The sequence below is a fragment of the Amblyomma maculatum genome, chromosome 10 (assembly GCF_055883805.1).
Source record: "Amblyomma maculatum isolate TAMU_Amacu chromosome 10, ASM5588380v1, whole genome shotgun sequence".
NCBI classification, from domain to species: Eukaryota; Metazoa; Arthropoda; class Arachnida; order Ixodida; family Ixodidae; genus Amblyomma; species Amblyomma maculatum.
This window is the reverse complement of record NC_139353.1, coordinates 80,124,418-80,140,708: the sequence shown is the minus strand read 5'-3', so window position 1 is coordinate 80,140,708 and position 16,291 is coordinate 80,124,418. Positions and strand designations below refer to the sequence as shown.

At 41.5% G+C, this 16,291-nt stretch overlaps 1 long non-coding RNA gene across 1 annotated transcript; it reads left to right on the top strand.

The window, feature by feature from the left end:
• The first annotated feature begins 10,085 nt into the window (after positions 1-10,085).
• On the top strand, positions 10,086-16,065 carry LOC146176849 (uncharacterized). Its single transcript, XR_014701218.1, has 3 exons — positions 10,086-10,223; positions 11,972-12,171; positions 14,997-16,065. It is a non-coding gene; the product is annotated as an uncharacterized LOC146176849 (long non-coding RNA).
• The last annotated feature ends 226 nt before the right edge of the window (positions 16,066-16,291 follow it).

Here is a 16,291-nt window from a genome sequence, read left to right as displayed (position 1 = left end):
ATTGGTCCTTATCATCCTGACTGGTGGATGCAAGAGGCAAAACTTGTCCTTCTGGTCGGTTTAATTTGATGCTGGGCTAGTTGGTGAGCTTTTCTTTGAAAGTAAGAGTAAGGCTTAAGCCACTTGACGCCTCGTCCGTTTAAGCGTTACCCTTCATTGCCAAAAATACCTATTGCAAGAAATGTTAACAAAGCGTAACTTGTGAAAGCGGAAATTATGTTAGTGTGACACACGCTTCCTCAAGATTGTTCTCACATCTGAATACCCTCGAAGTGCTGCGATGAGTGAGACTTATAGAATGGCAGCATTTCCTCACCTCTTGATGCGAAAACAGCCGAGATAAAATCGGCGGCTTACTCCCGGCTTGTTTATCTAATTTCTTTTCATTAGCTTCTGAGTCCTGATAGCGGTTCCGACGTCTGCAGAGGGTTCTTATAAGGCTACCAGTTCAGTTTATACTACGACAATAGCTGATATAAATGCACCTCATCCAAAATATGGAACTAGCATTAATCATAGTTTTACCAGTGCGCTACTGCAAAACCTAGAAAAATAATGTGTTATATCCTGCCTTCTACCGATGTGCTCTTAATGAAACGTGGTTTATCATATTTGTAATAAATGCTTGCTACAATATGCGCAGAAATCAGTACAAAGTTCTGAATACAGAAAGTATGGAAAACGTTGAATTCGTTTAGAGATTTGTACAAAACTCAGAGCCGTCAGCATCATAACATTCAAACACTCAAAGCACCCGCATAAACATTCAAAAATCCTGAAGGTCATGTTCACTGTAAAACATTCGAGGACACCTTTTTTTTGTTTCATCTTAATGTAGGTTTGCCTCTGATGGGTGACACACTAAGCCTCAAAGCGTTCACAAAAAAATGAATTCACACTTTCTTACTTGGTTAAACACTAAGAAAGGAATGCTGGAACATTTATTTTGCTTTTTCACGAAAAAAAAGTTTCGTGAAAAATGTCTGTTCCGTGCTTTGCAGCCAGGTATATGAAATACAGGTATAAGACTAAGAACAGCCTTTCTGCTTTAGGGAACGCACGTTCTGGACTCTTTAAATTAACCATTTCCCAGAACATCTAAATTAAGCTGCCACAAAAAACAGAAACTCTGCATAGTTCAGAGAGTTACGGAATGCGAAATGAGAGGAGGTACGTGGCGGGAATGCAGTTCTGCAAAATGCGCTATTATTTCTGGGCTTACTATGGAAACAGAGCCCGCTTTGAAAGGAAGGGACGGGTTGCATGCTCGATAGAAAACTGGCATCTATTTACCATATTCTTTACAAATAAAGAAACGGCACGCTTCTTTCTGCAAAAGAATTACTTTCATAGAAAAAATGGCTATAGTCGGCTACGCAGACATATTTAAGCCCTGGTCTGACGTAGAGGGAAATAGAACGCGCAAATAGAAATAGAGGTCAAATAGAGCGCGAATAGAATGGAGGGCAGGGCCTACTACCCTGTCTGGCCCGCATCCCTGTCATATATCCTTAGAAGTATCACCATTCAACCAAAGCAAAGGGGCTATGCGTCGACACTAAGTTTTTTTACAGACAGGAGTGAAATATTTGTAAATGCAGGCAAGTTGTCAGCAAGTGGGTTTAGAGGGAGAAGCTCCTAGTGAAAAAAAAAAAAAAATATGGAGGAACTGGAATATTTTAGCGGATGCAGGTTTAATGTCGTTGAACTGTGCTTACATGCTACGAGTATTGACAACCACAGAGAATGCCAGATAAATTATAAGAGCACACCAAAGTATGACGCGGAGAAATGCGAAAACCTTAGCGTTGTTCCATACGATGCATTGCGCGCCCGTTGTCGAACACAACCAAAGTTCCGTTGAACAGATCAAACTTTACCGGCATCTTGCAATTGGATTACAGGAAAGAAAATACCTAGTATCTATCTGCCATGTCCGGAATCTCGCTGACACATCTCGCGGACCAATTACACTGATTATACACTTCTGATCAATACCACGCATCTATTTCGATCATTGAGTCGTAAACGCATCCACACCCAGTTTGCGTGACGTCACAGCTTTTTGACGTGGACATTAATCGTATGGCTATTTCGATGCCTGATTATTTTGCTTTTATATTGGCTGTAATCAATTACTTAATCATCCTATCGCCATTTTGTATGCAGGCTCCTGATATCATTCTCTATCGATCACAACTATACGGTTGATCCTAACTCTTCTGAGAACGACACTACGGCTGCGGACACGTTCTGTACACAGGACCCCGCCGACAGAGCCTAGTAATGCTTTTGCCTTAATAATGGCTCATTTGGAAGCGATGTTGTTCAGCCCACAAATGCGACACAATCACGAAAATCACAAGCTTGAATTTTTAACTCTGTATCTTGAAGCAATACAGCCTCTGCTGCACATTACAAACTATGCCCCATAAGAAGGTGAAACAGGCTCATACAATCTCAAAATGCATCTATAAGGACACATAGATGTCAATGCCGGCGCGTGGATCATCGATAACATTATTTTAGGAACAAATCTAAGCCATTACGAATGATGCGCCAGTGTTCCCTGAATAAAAGGAGAAAAACAACCGACGGTGTATCCTCAAAAGGTGCAGACACTTTATAGAAACCACATTTGCTGAGAAAGAGGAATATATAGGGCGTAGATACCAAGCTACCTCGTCATAATGAGGGAGGAAACCCTTCACTGCCTGAAAATGCAAAAAGAGGGCGTCGTAAAAGGTCATGAACGTATTTAGACAACCTCGATCACCTTATGTTAATCGTGTAAAAGACAACACATAAGCTTTTTTTGTACTCTCGTTAATCGAGCAATGCTAGCTGCGATTACTGGTTCGTTAGTTGAAACTGAGCTAAGCAAAAGAAATGAATGGTACAAGAAAAGCTTTGTAGTGTTTCGGAAAAAATGATGCTATCAAACTATATAACAAATAATGACAAGAAATCAAGTTCTAGTCAGATGGTTAGGTATTTACTGCCCATTGTAAGATTTTATGGATGATAGTTTGTAACAATTTTTCGTCTTATTCGCTAAAATTAAATTTAGAGGTTACTACATAAATCGCAATAGCATAATACAGAAGCATTCGCGCCGCCGTGACGCGTTCGTAATTTTTACAGTTGGCTCGGCATGGGTTTGTTTAACTTACTTTTATTTCTTAACATTTCTTTTTTTTTTATAATAATTATGAACTTTTGTTTCTAATATACCTTTCATTACTTTACTTACCATAATCATTATTATTACCTATTATTATTATTATATGAGTGTTGTTACTGATAAACATGAACATATTACTCTTTTTTTGCATAGACTACTATTGATTTCGTCTTATTGAACGTTGAATTATAGTTCATATCTGAAGGAGTAGCCGGCAACATTTGCGACATATTGGTTGATAGTGTCTACCCGTTAGCCTCGTGGAGGTGACCGCTTTTAATTTTATTGAAAATAGAACCATGCATTCCAACTATATATTCTGAGCAGCCCGGCAGGTTATACAAGCACGGCTACTGCAAATCACGACCTACTAAAAGTTCCACCTGTTTAAGGAATTTATTCGTTAACCGTTTATCACCATTCCTTTTGCTAGAAGCCAGAGCAAAGTTCCTTGTTTCCGTTCTCAAAGCTAGCTCCGTACTAAAGCCCACATTCCTGAACTACTTTTGTCAGTTTAACAGGTAGTTCTAATGCTCCCAGTCTTCACATCAGCATTCACGCATACACACTGATAAAAACAAATTAGACACACCTTTGGTGAGCTGCTAGTACTGGTAATACATCAATATTCGGAGTACAATAAAGGTGATCTAAACGACACATGTCCATGTAAAAGAAAGAAGAAAAAAATAAACAGTGGCAGCCATGGCTTATGGCGTTTTTATGGTAAAAAATGCAGACCGTTATTTCTTTTTAATCCTACTTATCCCTGACATAAAACTCTTGAACAGCTGAAAGGAGGGTTTGATGGCACGCCCTTATTTTAGTTTACATTGTATATTTCTTCCTGCTTTCGTTGCGCTACTTCTGGATTGTGATGTTTGAGAGGACAAATTGCATGGTGCATGGCGCCGGAAGCCGACTGGCTGATAACACTTACGCAAACGTAAAAAAGAAAGGAAAATGATAGCCGATCCAAATAAGCCATTGATGAACCATCTGTCTCATAGTGGCAGGTCAATACATTCCAAGCTAGAAAACATAATTACCTAAGAGAAATACTGGCATGCTACACGACCTTTCGACAACAGTTAAAGATTTATGTCTGTGGCCGCTTTTCCCGACGACATTTAGCATTTCATATAATTGCTTTATTCCAAGTAATATCTACACAGCACATTTTGAACAGCTTAGTTCATGTTCATATTGTACCTAATTTATGTTTTCAAATAGATAAGTACAGCATGATTACTTATAAGCTCAGGAGCAATATTGTACATTTTTCATTCAGTGAGGAGAACCGCTTTCATGAAGTTTATAGTCATCTATGCAAGAAAAATAAAATGGTCGTATCTCAACTCAAAAAGAACTCAATTATACAACCGGGCGCACAGTCGTTTACTTCTGTCAGTAATTATCGATAGACGAGGCAGACATTAAAGCATGTAGTTCACCTTCCAATGACAAGCTTCTTAATCAGTTGCACCGTGCTGGCGGAAATATTTATACCGCGATGGAACAGCATATACTCATGGCAAGACATCTGTGGAGTGCTCGTGTTGTAGTGCAGCTCTTGGGGTGGGCAGTATGGCAGGTTAGTGTACTCTCGCCAACTCCCATATTCGACGTTTGAGAGTGAGCGTACTTGGCAAAATATACAAGCCAAAGTCATAACATCGGTATTACGCATAATTGTTTCGGTTCCCTAAGAAGTGTTCGCTAGTAAATGTCAATACAAGACTGCTTCAGCTGATAAGAGCGTGCGATCAGTCGAGAGTGCACACAAAGGTACGCACCCTGTCATCGATGTACTGCCGCTGAGGAAATAAATGGCCAGGCGATTTCACACTCCTATCCAAAAGCATAGCCAAGACGAGGCAACTTCACTCAGTTCCTAAGGGGCAGCCGGATATGCATGCTCATATTTAAGCATGACCAGCTGTTTTAATACCAAGATTGCATTCGTTAACCTGCTCAGTGATTCTGCAGCGCAAGGGATGCTAGCAAAATAGTGAGTACAACTCCATTACAGGTATCTTATCCACATCGACTACTAAGAGTCCCAACATGATGCACAAAGCAAAACCCTCGAAGAAGGTGAGCACTTCTATCGAGTTTCACGTTAAAGCGGTACTTCATCTTTTTTACAACCTCTCCGCCCCACGCGTTTCCCTGCATCGGCTCTTTGTTCGCTGCATAAGGGCGTAAAAAACAAGTGTTGCTACATAAACGTTTTCCGCGGTCGTAAACGAGTTGCGAGGAAAGAGTACTTTTTCGCTAACGATGTACTATACTTCGGCCCACAACACTGCCGATGAAGCTGGAAGAATATAAAAGTTTTTGTCGTTTCGCCGCAGAGCTAGAAAAGACTTTGTATCCTCTACTTTGATCGTTTTCTGCTTTTCCGCGGCTTCAAGGTACAGTTTGAGAGGGACATAAATATTTAGGAATACCACTTTACCACAGGTTGAATTTTGTAGCGCTGCGGGTTATTTCCAATTCGCATTTCGAATTCCAATTATCTAGCATGCTTTCACATTTGAAATGCGTGTCAAACGCTCTTTGAAAATGTATGGCTCAAGTCAGATACCGTTGGCTTAACACCTTTAAGCGACTTACGAAGTTCATCCATGCGAAACGCAAGTAGAACAGCATACGAGATTTATTAACGTTGTCCTGTCGCGCTCCTAAACAATAAGTTGAAGTCTCCCACACAACAATATTTTTTTTCTCCTCGCATGCTACCGCTAACGAAGAGGATGGTTCCATGGCGAATGACATTTTATGAGCTCCAAGGCAAACACCTAACTTGGGTATCTGATGTCATAATAAACTTTCGTGCTCCGCCTGTAAACGTTACACCACTGATCAACTACGTGCTGTTTAAAGCTTTTGTTAGCTACGAATTTTTTATATAATTTGAATATTCATGTACTATAATATCCACTCTTAGTAGGAGCACACGGAGCGTCATTTTTTCCACATCGCTGCCCATCGAAGCAATGTCTGGCCGGCACAAATTAAAATGGAAGCGGCGCTTCACATGACCTGTATACAGGGTATCATAGTGAGCACCCTCTTAGATAAGGGAGCGTTGAAGGGCGTAAAAATACTGCAATCGTCTTCTTGCTATTCCAGCCTGCTTTCAATGTATAATTTCTTCTTTCAATGAGAAGTGCGCACTAAAAATGCTTTCGGAACATATAATTTTATTATCATTGTTCTGAAGAGCGGAACTGTGATACACTTCTTCACACAATCGAAATGTTGCTGCATATTGCGTGATTATATATTCAAAATTGTTATAGGTGAAATTTCTATTACGGTGCCTTAAACTGCGTTCAGTTTAGGAACAGTCTTTTCATTAGTATAGCAATCAATACTCAATATAAATCATTGAAACCGCGGCGAAAATTATCTACCTCTGATATGGTAAGTGTATCTGTGAAACATCAAAACTCGAATATCTTCTGGTTTTCCTCCAGCACTGCTAATAGTCTCTCTTCTAACAAAGTTTACATCTTCTTCAATGCCTTGTACCAATTCCCGCGGGGAAGCCACAATGAAATTAACGAGCTTTTGGTGCTCCTTTGAAAATTTTATTAAGGATGATTGCTGTTCATCTCCTTGAAGTTGCGATAATGTCTGGAGCCCAAATATGTTCAGATACCTCGTAGGTCACCTAGTGTATTTAAGCAGGCCACCACAAGTAAGATTCTAGTCGCCGAATGTTGAATGCTGAATTTGTTAGCTGATATCCTTAGAATACCCGTTAATCCATAGCACGCGGGATTTTAGCGTTCGGGTTGGTTTGACGATGCCCATTTTGTCCAACACAACGTATTTACCCTTACAAAAATGGTCGTCAACAGTCTTTAGAATTTGTATTAGCACCTTATTGACTCTATCAATATTGTACGTACTTTTAATCTCTATGGACATGTGTAAATACGAAGTTCATACACGGTTACTTTTGTGTGTTTAGATCAGTTCATATAAAGTTAGTACATAGCAAGTTGTTAGGCCAATATACTTCTCTGTATATACGCCTGTCAATATACAGCAGGGGCGTAGCCAGGGCTCTGTTTCGAGGTCAAAACACCTTCCGAAAGTTTTTGAACTCCTTTTTTCGGCCTTTTTTGCAATTTTTTTTATCGATGTCGTATAACGCCCTCGACAATTATGTCTGGTTATACCACTCATACACAGCTATTGCAATATATTGAAGCAATTTGGCATGTCAGAAAAAATGTTCAGATCGAAAGTATATAGTCCTAATTAACTGACCGAGTGCATGCTGTTCATTGCAAATCATATTTGAATTGCTTTTTTATTTTTATTATGAGTAACATCTGTTAAAAAAAATGGAAAAAGACAATTGATACGACCAATTTGCAAGAATCATTGATAAAAACGTATAAGTTTATATTTTGAAAAATTTAACTGGTTACAATCGCGCTGGTTTCTTCATCGCGCATTTCTTCGTCAAGCGTCCGCTCTTGTTGAGGACGCACTGAGTCCTGTTATCTAGCTCGCTCGAACCAATAAAGACTAAAACATCACAAATGGAAGGTAAACGCAGACAGCACGGCGTCAACCACCGCGCCGCCAACTTTACGATGGCGAATGTGCGCTGTGTGGTGTTGTCGGGTTACATCGCGCGATGCTCTCCAAGAGGCGCACGCCCTGGACGCTCGGATCCACGTAGCCCAGAAGCTGTATGGGCGGGACTTTATCATTATTTGATGGTATACACACAACTATTGAGTATATGCACATGTTCAGTAAAATACCGAACGAGCTCCCCCCCCCTCCACCCCCTTCCCTTTTCACGCACCGAAATTACTGGAAAATGGAGCGTGCTTTTCCCTGACGAGGACAAAACTTTCACCACAAAAAAAATGAACTTCTCTTTTTTTTTTCTTTTATCGACACGATCGGGATTAGAACTGTGCGCCCAGATACCGTCGAGCCACCCCACTGTTCACACTACGCCCCTGCCCACCACTTATGGAAACAAATCGGCGTCCGCGTCGCCGACATTTTCTATCGCCGCGCTCAATATGTTAGCAATTGTCTTGTTCACTTCTGCGCCACAGCTCCCGGCAAGGCAGCGGCCATATCTCAGCCATCTGTTCCTGACCGCGCGCATCGTATGTTTCGCTCATGGAGGTTATCCGAGACCGCACAGCAGCCTCTGGGCATGTGCGTCAACCAAGCGAGTGCTCTGCAGGTTCTACTTTTGTTTGTTATGTTTTTGCTGGAGGTGGTGTCTGGGTGAGGTGCGTGCTAAGGGCAAGGGTAGAGAAGGGAGGCGCGCTAATGGTAAGAGAAGAGAGCGGAAGAGGGAAGGCGCAGAGAAGGGGGCCGTGCGGGCGAACTAGCACACATAACGGCATAGAATGCGCCCGCAGAAACACGCATATTCGCTCTCTGCCTTCGCATCGCGCTCATTCAGCCTGGTGAACTATATCACCGCGCAACCTGCGGTCCGCAGCACTGACCTTGCTCTGTGCATAAATTAAGCGCCCTTACGGCACAATTAACAGCAATTAACATGCAGAACCACGGAATATGAACCAGCTGTAGCTGATCATATTCATCCTTCCGTGTGTTGTGATTCATTAAGAACGTTATGCTAGTTCTAGCTGCAGCCACCCTCTCGAGAGGGTGGTTGCAAGGTGTCTCAAATCCAATGCGCGGGGAGGATGCAAGGAGGCCCTTGACCATCGGAGCGCGCGCCTTCGAGCTGGAGGAGGGGGAGCGTCTAGCCGTCCTGCGAGCAAAGCAGACAGCAGCACGCACACACGCACGCACGCATTTTCCACCCCTCCCCCCCGCGCTTGAAGTGCGGAAGGTGTGAAAGGAGAAGGGGGCAGGCTTGCCAACGTAGACAGCATGGTATCAAACCTGTGACGGCTTGGAGCTGTCCTCGGCAAATCACAGAGCAGGTTGCACGCTTTCTTCCTTTCGTTTATTTTTTTAAAGTTTGGTATGGACTGCTTTAGCCTGATCGGCAGCTAGGTAGCGCTGGCGATTTGACTGCTACGTTAACATTTACGCGCCCTTCAATCAATCAATCAATCAATCAAATTATCACTCAATCAATCAATCTTATTTTCAAATCCGAGGACGGGGGAGGGGGGGGGGGGGGGCTCCTCAGCGAGAAAGCAGTTGCACACTGCTTGAGAGTTTACGTGGAACACATTACAGGCACAAAAATTGCAGGCATTACAGAGATGAACAGCATCAAAAGTAAAAAAAAAAGGAAAATAGATATGTGTTTACCGAATAACAGCTCAATTTTATGGTAATACCGCAGTGATGTCATCAATACAGCGAAAAGGATGGCTTCAAAGTTTCACAAAATATTCACGAAGCTGTCTCCGAGTAAAAGTAACTAAATCAGCAATCAGTTTTTGGTGTTTATTTAGCATAAATGGATAATGCTTTCAGTCTTGAGAGCTATATCTTTTCCGCCACAACAAATCTGCATGTGTGTGAGCGGGCATGTGTGCAAATAACTTATGCGCAGGTACTCAATATGTGTGGCCCCGCATAGGGTCAGAACTCAAGTTTTCATTACAATGAGAAAAGCAAACACGCGATCCATGCAGCGCGCTGTGAAGAAGCGGGCACGCCACTCCGAGTCTCTGCGTCGCCTCGAATACCAGCCACCCCACAAAACCACCGGAAGAAAAAGAACGAAAGCACAAGATTACGAACGCACAGAACCGGGGCTCGCTCGGCATTTCACGCTTCCCGCCTTTCGTCTGAGCAGCGCGGCAGCGCGATTAAAAAAAAAAAAAGCGAACTCCACGATACTCGCGTGAGCGGACGCCGAGACTAGGGCTTGGCTACGGCACCCATGTGTCACGTTATTGTTCTCAGAATGCCTGCAAAAATAGAGGCATGCGTCACGTGATTGTGTCACGTGGTCCTGCCCGGAAGACCTGCAAAAAAAACTTCTCGGGGAGGCGGCGTTTGGCGACGTCGAGCACGGAAAAAAAAATACTTCTTTCTGCCAGAAATCTTCAATGTAAGTTGCCAAACGTTTTCATTCCTTTTTTATAAACCCTTTGCGCATACTCACGGAAAATTTTATGTTTCTGAACTGAGCAGTTTTTAACTTACACGCGTTTACCCATTTTTTAATCTGGTGCACACAGCACGACAAATGTGCTAGGAAGATTTTTCATCGTTTAGCCGTTTTATCACCTAGTTAAGTTCTAAAATGCGATCCTCGATTGTCCGCGGCCTCTTTCCGATCATTTTGCAACAAAGTTCAGATAGTTAAGGCGTTTTTTTGCGAAAGTAATACCAATTATTCAAACGTAAACAACCGTTGGCCTCGCAGCCATAAAGCGGGAAACGCATGTGAGCGAAAAGGTGAGCGAAGCGACAAGGCGGCGCGGCGTAAGCGATCATGGTTCGCTCCATCGCCTACTGGGGAAGACGCATGCACGCGACAGCGCGAACCGAGCGAAACGGCGACAACGCTCCGTGTACGTTGTGTGGCTGGCATTTGGCTGGCATAGTGGCTTAGTACACCGCAAAACTATTGCGAAATCTAACAACAGTCATAACGATTGCAAGAACTAACGTTATTTTGCGACAACGTGGCAAAGTAAAATGTATTTACAGCAAACCGTATCGAATGTGTGTGAACTTGCACTGTAATCGGCACAAGTAGTCACGTGACCCCTTGTTTCTATTGCTGTTTCGGTTGCGACTAGACGTTCTTTGAATCCTTGGCTATCCACCATTGTCCGCACAAAGCGAAATGTTTGCGCGGTAATGCACAATAACAATGCAACACAGCAAAATAAAGAAAGCATGCGAAATGAGCGGCAGTGACGTGCGGTTACTTCCGGGCGAACGAGCGAAATTTTCTATTTCGGCAGATCCGAGCGACGAGCCAAGCGACACATGCATTGCTGTTCGCGCGAAGGCTTCGCGCGACGCGTGCCGCCGTCGCGTTCGCGTGAGTTTTCGCGTGCATGCGATTCAGCCTTAAATATTGAGAGAGGCCTTGTACTGCGTAAAAGCGATGTAGACGCTATTTTTATCTTCCATCAGATGTGTGCGATCGCTCGTTACCTATTTTTTTTTATTTATAGCGTTTCTTTGCTGAGCTATTTGCAGCTAGAGCCGGTAATTTGAGGTTGATTGGAATAGTCCATAAGCAACGACTTTTGCGCGTAAAATTATACTGTTTTTTAAGCTTTCCTTTTGAGTAAGCACAGATTGTGATTTATCATTTATTCATGACAATTCGCATACTCCAACACATTTGTATCCTCAGTAGGTCAGTACGTATTGTTTATTTAAGTCCCAACGTTTATTTTTGTATTATTTATTGAAGTCCCAAGGCCCAACGTTTTTTTTTTTTTTTTTTTTTTTTTTTTTTTTACGGAGGCGTGGCAAGTTATGTGGCTCAAGCTAACAATTAGCTGTGAATTAAGTGATTCGAGCTTTCGAACTTAGTCTTCTATTTTGTTTAATTTCTAAGAACCTTTAAGCCTCACAGAGAAACAGCATATTTTGAAAAGTGAATTTCAACTATGGAAGTTCTTCGTTTTATTAATGTATGACATTGCTGACAAGGGTCAGAATTGAAACAGATGATAGGATCGAGTTTTTTGGTAACTTATGGCATGTGATCTAGAGCTGCTAGGAATTCAATTTCTGAGACAGCTTTTCTCTAGGAGTATAGGGAAAGTAATGGTATGTCATGAATTTGAGAAGCATGGATTTAATGAAGTCTTTCTTTTACTGCGTTTACAGCTCGTTTGACAATAATGCTCGCAGTCCAGCTGATGCAATTGTATCGTCACACTGCTTTTGCAGCAGATTTCATCTGCCATCGAGGGAGTGCTGCCTGAATATGAGGCAGACAGCGTCATGAATCTGTTGAGGCAGTTTAATCTATCAGCCATGGGTGCCCTGCCCTAAAGCATCCTTCCTGCAAAGGAGACATTGAATTGGTAGGTATCACATGGTGATGTTTTTTGCATTCATGTGTTTGCTTTATAACTGTAAAATTTTTACTGATTCATGCTCTCTTGCATTTATTGTTTTCTTTTGAGAGTATAAAGGGTGGATGTGTAACAGGCTTCATTAAAGCAAAGCTTGAAACCAGCTCGGTGTTGTTATACGATTCTTGCTGTGTTTTTAGCTCAAGACTGACCTGTTGGTGAATCTTGCTCATAGTCTGCACTAAATAAAAATTTTCATCGCGTCTTCACAGCTTTAAAACAGGAGTTATAATTAGCTGTTTTATTGCAGTAGTACCTACTATTTCTAGTTGAGGCAAAATTGAGTAAACCTGTGTTTTAATAGCTCGGTGACAAACATGGCTTCATAATATAACTGACTGCGCTGTGCATATGTATGCATGTTCATGCTGACATTCAGTTACTGTTTATTTAGACTGCCTGAGCATATGTACACATACAGTGAAGCTTCACTTGCACAAAGTTCAAGGGACCTTAGAAAAAGTTTGTTAAAATGAAAGCTCATTGGACTGAAATAAATGCGTGCAAGATTGTTTCCATTAGCTTCAAGAAATATAGGTTGTTCAAATCTTATCTGAGCCCAATTATTTGTCACTGCGCTCATTTGCAAGTGAAGAATGCGTAACCTTTTGCAGCACTTTTGAAAGGACTACAGTGGTTTTGAACTCAATTACTGTGCAAGCTCCTGAGAATCTTGCCTATCACAACGGCCTGCTGAGGAGAAAGGGCTTTCATTTTCTCCAAGTAGATCATGGTTAACCAAAATGCACGCATTCGCAATTCTTGGAGCTAAAGGGCCTAGTAGGGCTGAAGATCTGGCTTTGACTGGCTATGACTGTACAGCTAATTAAGCGTGCAAAGACAGCTATGGATTCATCTGGTTACAAGCTGGTTTAGACAGCTAATTCACTTTAAAGCTAAATAACGGCCACCTCACGCAATAATGAAGAGTGGTTCTTAACATAAAAATATGCTACAAAGAGTGCGGACTGTGCTTTTTTAAGTGCTGAGTATGACGTTGAAGACACAGGATAGCACCTCGAAAAATGTTCGTTGAACTGAAATGAGCAATAACTGAAGTTTGTTAAAATGAAGGGCGTTCCATAGTGTTCAATAGAGCTTCAGTGGGGGGATTTAATAAAGTTCGTACAACTGAATACTTCGTCAAAGTGACGTTCGTTCAAGTGGTATTCTGTATTTTTGTGACTAAACGAGAACATTTACTTTGCTCAAAGCAACATATACACAAATATTTACTTTCTTGCTAGCCACCAAGATTTGCAATTAACTTCCGAACTCATTTTATTCACAACCTAAATAAATGCATCGTTAACCCTAGAGCTAAATAGTTACTAGCAATAACAAAATTAATAATATTTTGATATTTATCTGTTTGGAGAACATTTTTGTTTAATTGTTTTGCGTGTTTTTGAGTTCTGCAAACATGAGGGGGCTTGTTAGAGAAGGGGTGGGCTGCAAGACGAAGGATAGTATGAGTGTGGCGGCCCTTTTATGTTTATCATATAATAATGCATCCTAACATGTAAAACGAATGCCTTTACAGCCTGCTAAAAATGTTCTTTTTAAATTGCATGTTTGGGTTCTGCCTGTATAAACATGGATGGCAGACAGAGATCTTTCTACCATGGGGTGTGAACTGTATTTTGTGCAGAAAGCCAGAGGCTGTCGAACATGTGTTTATAGATTGTTGTGATTGGGTTTTTTGGGGTCAATATCCTACAGTGAACTTTGCTCAAAGATGTCCCTTTAAACCCCCATGGAATTTGGTTCTCAGGTGTTGGAAATTACAACAGTGTTCTTAAAGATATTATAATGCTATTAAGCTTGCATAGCGCATGGAAGCGCCGAATGGCTGTTCGCCATGCTGATATTTATTATCAGACCTATCCAAGAGTATAATGAGGGTTTTGTCCAACAGATGATGTTTTGAAAGCTCAGCCATGTGTACCTGTGCTTATCAATGTATTTGAAAAAGTGATCAGTTTGAATGTGATAATTAGAGGTATTGTATCTAAACTAGCTCTCGGCCAGCCTGTAGTGTTTGAGAAAAAGCAACAGTGACAAGAAGGGTGTTTTGCTAGAGCTTTTACGGCTCTTAAATCTGTGCAGCTCTGCTTTAGTACATGCATTGTCTCCTGTACATGGCTAGTTATATGATATCTGTTCATTTTATTACAAAAAGTCAATCTAAACCGTTAGATAAGCTTGCTCACCTCTATTGTTTGTTTGCATTGTGTTCACGCGTGCTATAGCTGGAAATGATGCAGTATTAGTTTCAAGTAAATAAATAAAAGGAGCAGCAACTACATTTCCTTCGTCCGCACATTTTTAAGAGAAACGTACATGGGCTCATTAGATTTTAGTGTTGTTTGCAACTGTGTTTGATAGTGAAAGATCTTCCTGTCATTGCATAGAAATCTTTCAGAAACTTCTGAAATAGTTTTATACCTGGTGGTGTGGAGGTTGACTTCCCAGACAGTAATGTATTCCTATAGTACCGTATGCATGCACAATAGATAAACGTAACCCCTTGCATATATCACTGAGTCTTCCACTCTAGAAGAGAATTTTGTGCACAAGCATTTTACTGTAGTTTGCCTCTGTGGAGCATTGTATTTCTAATTCTGGGCTTCACCTTTTATGCTGTTACTCAGCAACATATGAAGTATTCCTTGTTTGTTTCTGTTACTTTTGCATTTGACTTTTCCTTTTTTTATTATTCAAAAGAACTTTCTTCCTGCTGTTCTGACTAGTGTTCTCGTATGCATATGCAGTCCTCTTGATGCTTCATTGGGCCATATCTGGAGACTCCCTGTTGCCGTGGTCGGTGCCGACAAGTAAAAACTAGGCAACCTGACTTCCGGGACAAGTAGCAGTGGGACGTAGCTGCGTGATTTCTTCAGCATCCATGTGGATTTCTTATAAAAGACAGCTATTTCTCCTAAATTTGACTTTCATATGTGATCAAGATTTTACCTTGGTGGCAAGCTCTTGAAGGAAAGGATGGACATGAATGGCACTTTCTTAATTTCTTACTCTCGGGAATACACTATTACGACTTGTTAACTGCATATGTAGCAAAAATTATGTGTGACTGCATATTCCAGCAGTAGGCTGCATGATTTTTTAAGGATGAAATAATTTAGCTCCTATTGTCGGTAGCCTACAATTGACGAGCCAAAGCGGGCAATGCTAGGTACCAAAAAGTGATTATGCGGGGGCTGGGTGGGTTTTAATGAGACAAGCTCTCCACATTTTAAGCCTTTGTACAGGGCCAACGTGTCTCCCAGAATGTGTCTGGGACACATGCAAGTCTTGTATCCTCAAAAGGACCTCATCTAAATTTAAACAAAAGTAGCGCCAACCTATTTTGAGTACTACCAGTTCAGCAGTAAGCTCAAAATTGAAGCAAAAAGGCATTCATGTCCTGTGCGATGTCAGTGCACGTTAAAGACCCCAGCTCGTCGAACGCTCTGAAGTCCTCCTCTACGGCATCTCTCATAGCCTGGGTTGCTTTGGGATGTTAAACCACATAAACCAAACCAGTCATTTTTTACCACCCCATCTGACTTGTCTTTCCACGTATCACCAAAAGATAGTGCCTACATAAGATTTGCCACTATTCCTGAGATTACCTAGATTATTTTGTATTTATCTATTTTATGATTATGTAATTTTCCTCAGTGGAGCATTGCATTTCCAATTATGGGCTTCTCTTTTCATGCTGTCACTCAGCAAACATATGAAATACTCCTCCTATGTTTTTTTTACTTGTGCATTTGACTTTTCCTTTATTATTCATAAAATCTTTCTTCCTGCTGTTCTGACTAGTGTTCTCATATGTTCATGCAGTCCTCTTGTTGCTTCATTAGACCGCATCTGGAGACTCCCTGTTGCCGTGGTCTGTGCCGACAAGTAACAAGGCAACCTGACTTCCCGGACAAGTAGCAGTGGGACGTAGCAGCATAGTTTCTTCAGCATCCATATGGACGTCCTATAGAAGAAAGGTATTCTAAATTTTGCTTTCATGTGTGATAAAGATTTTACCTTGGTGACAAGCTCTTGAAAG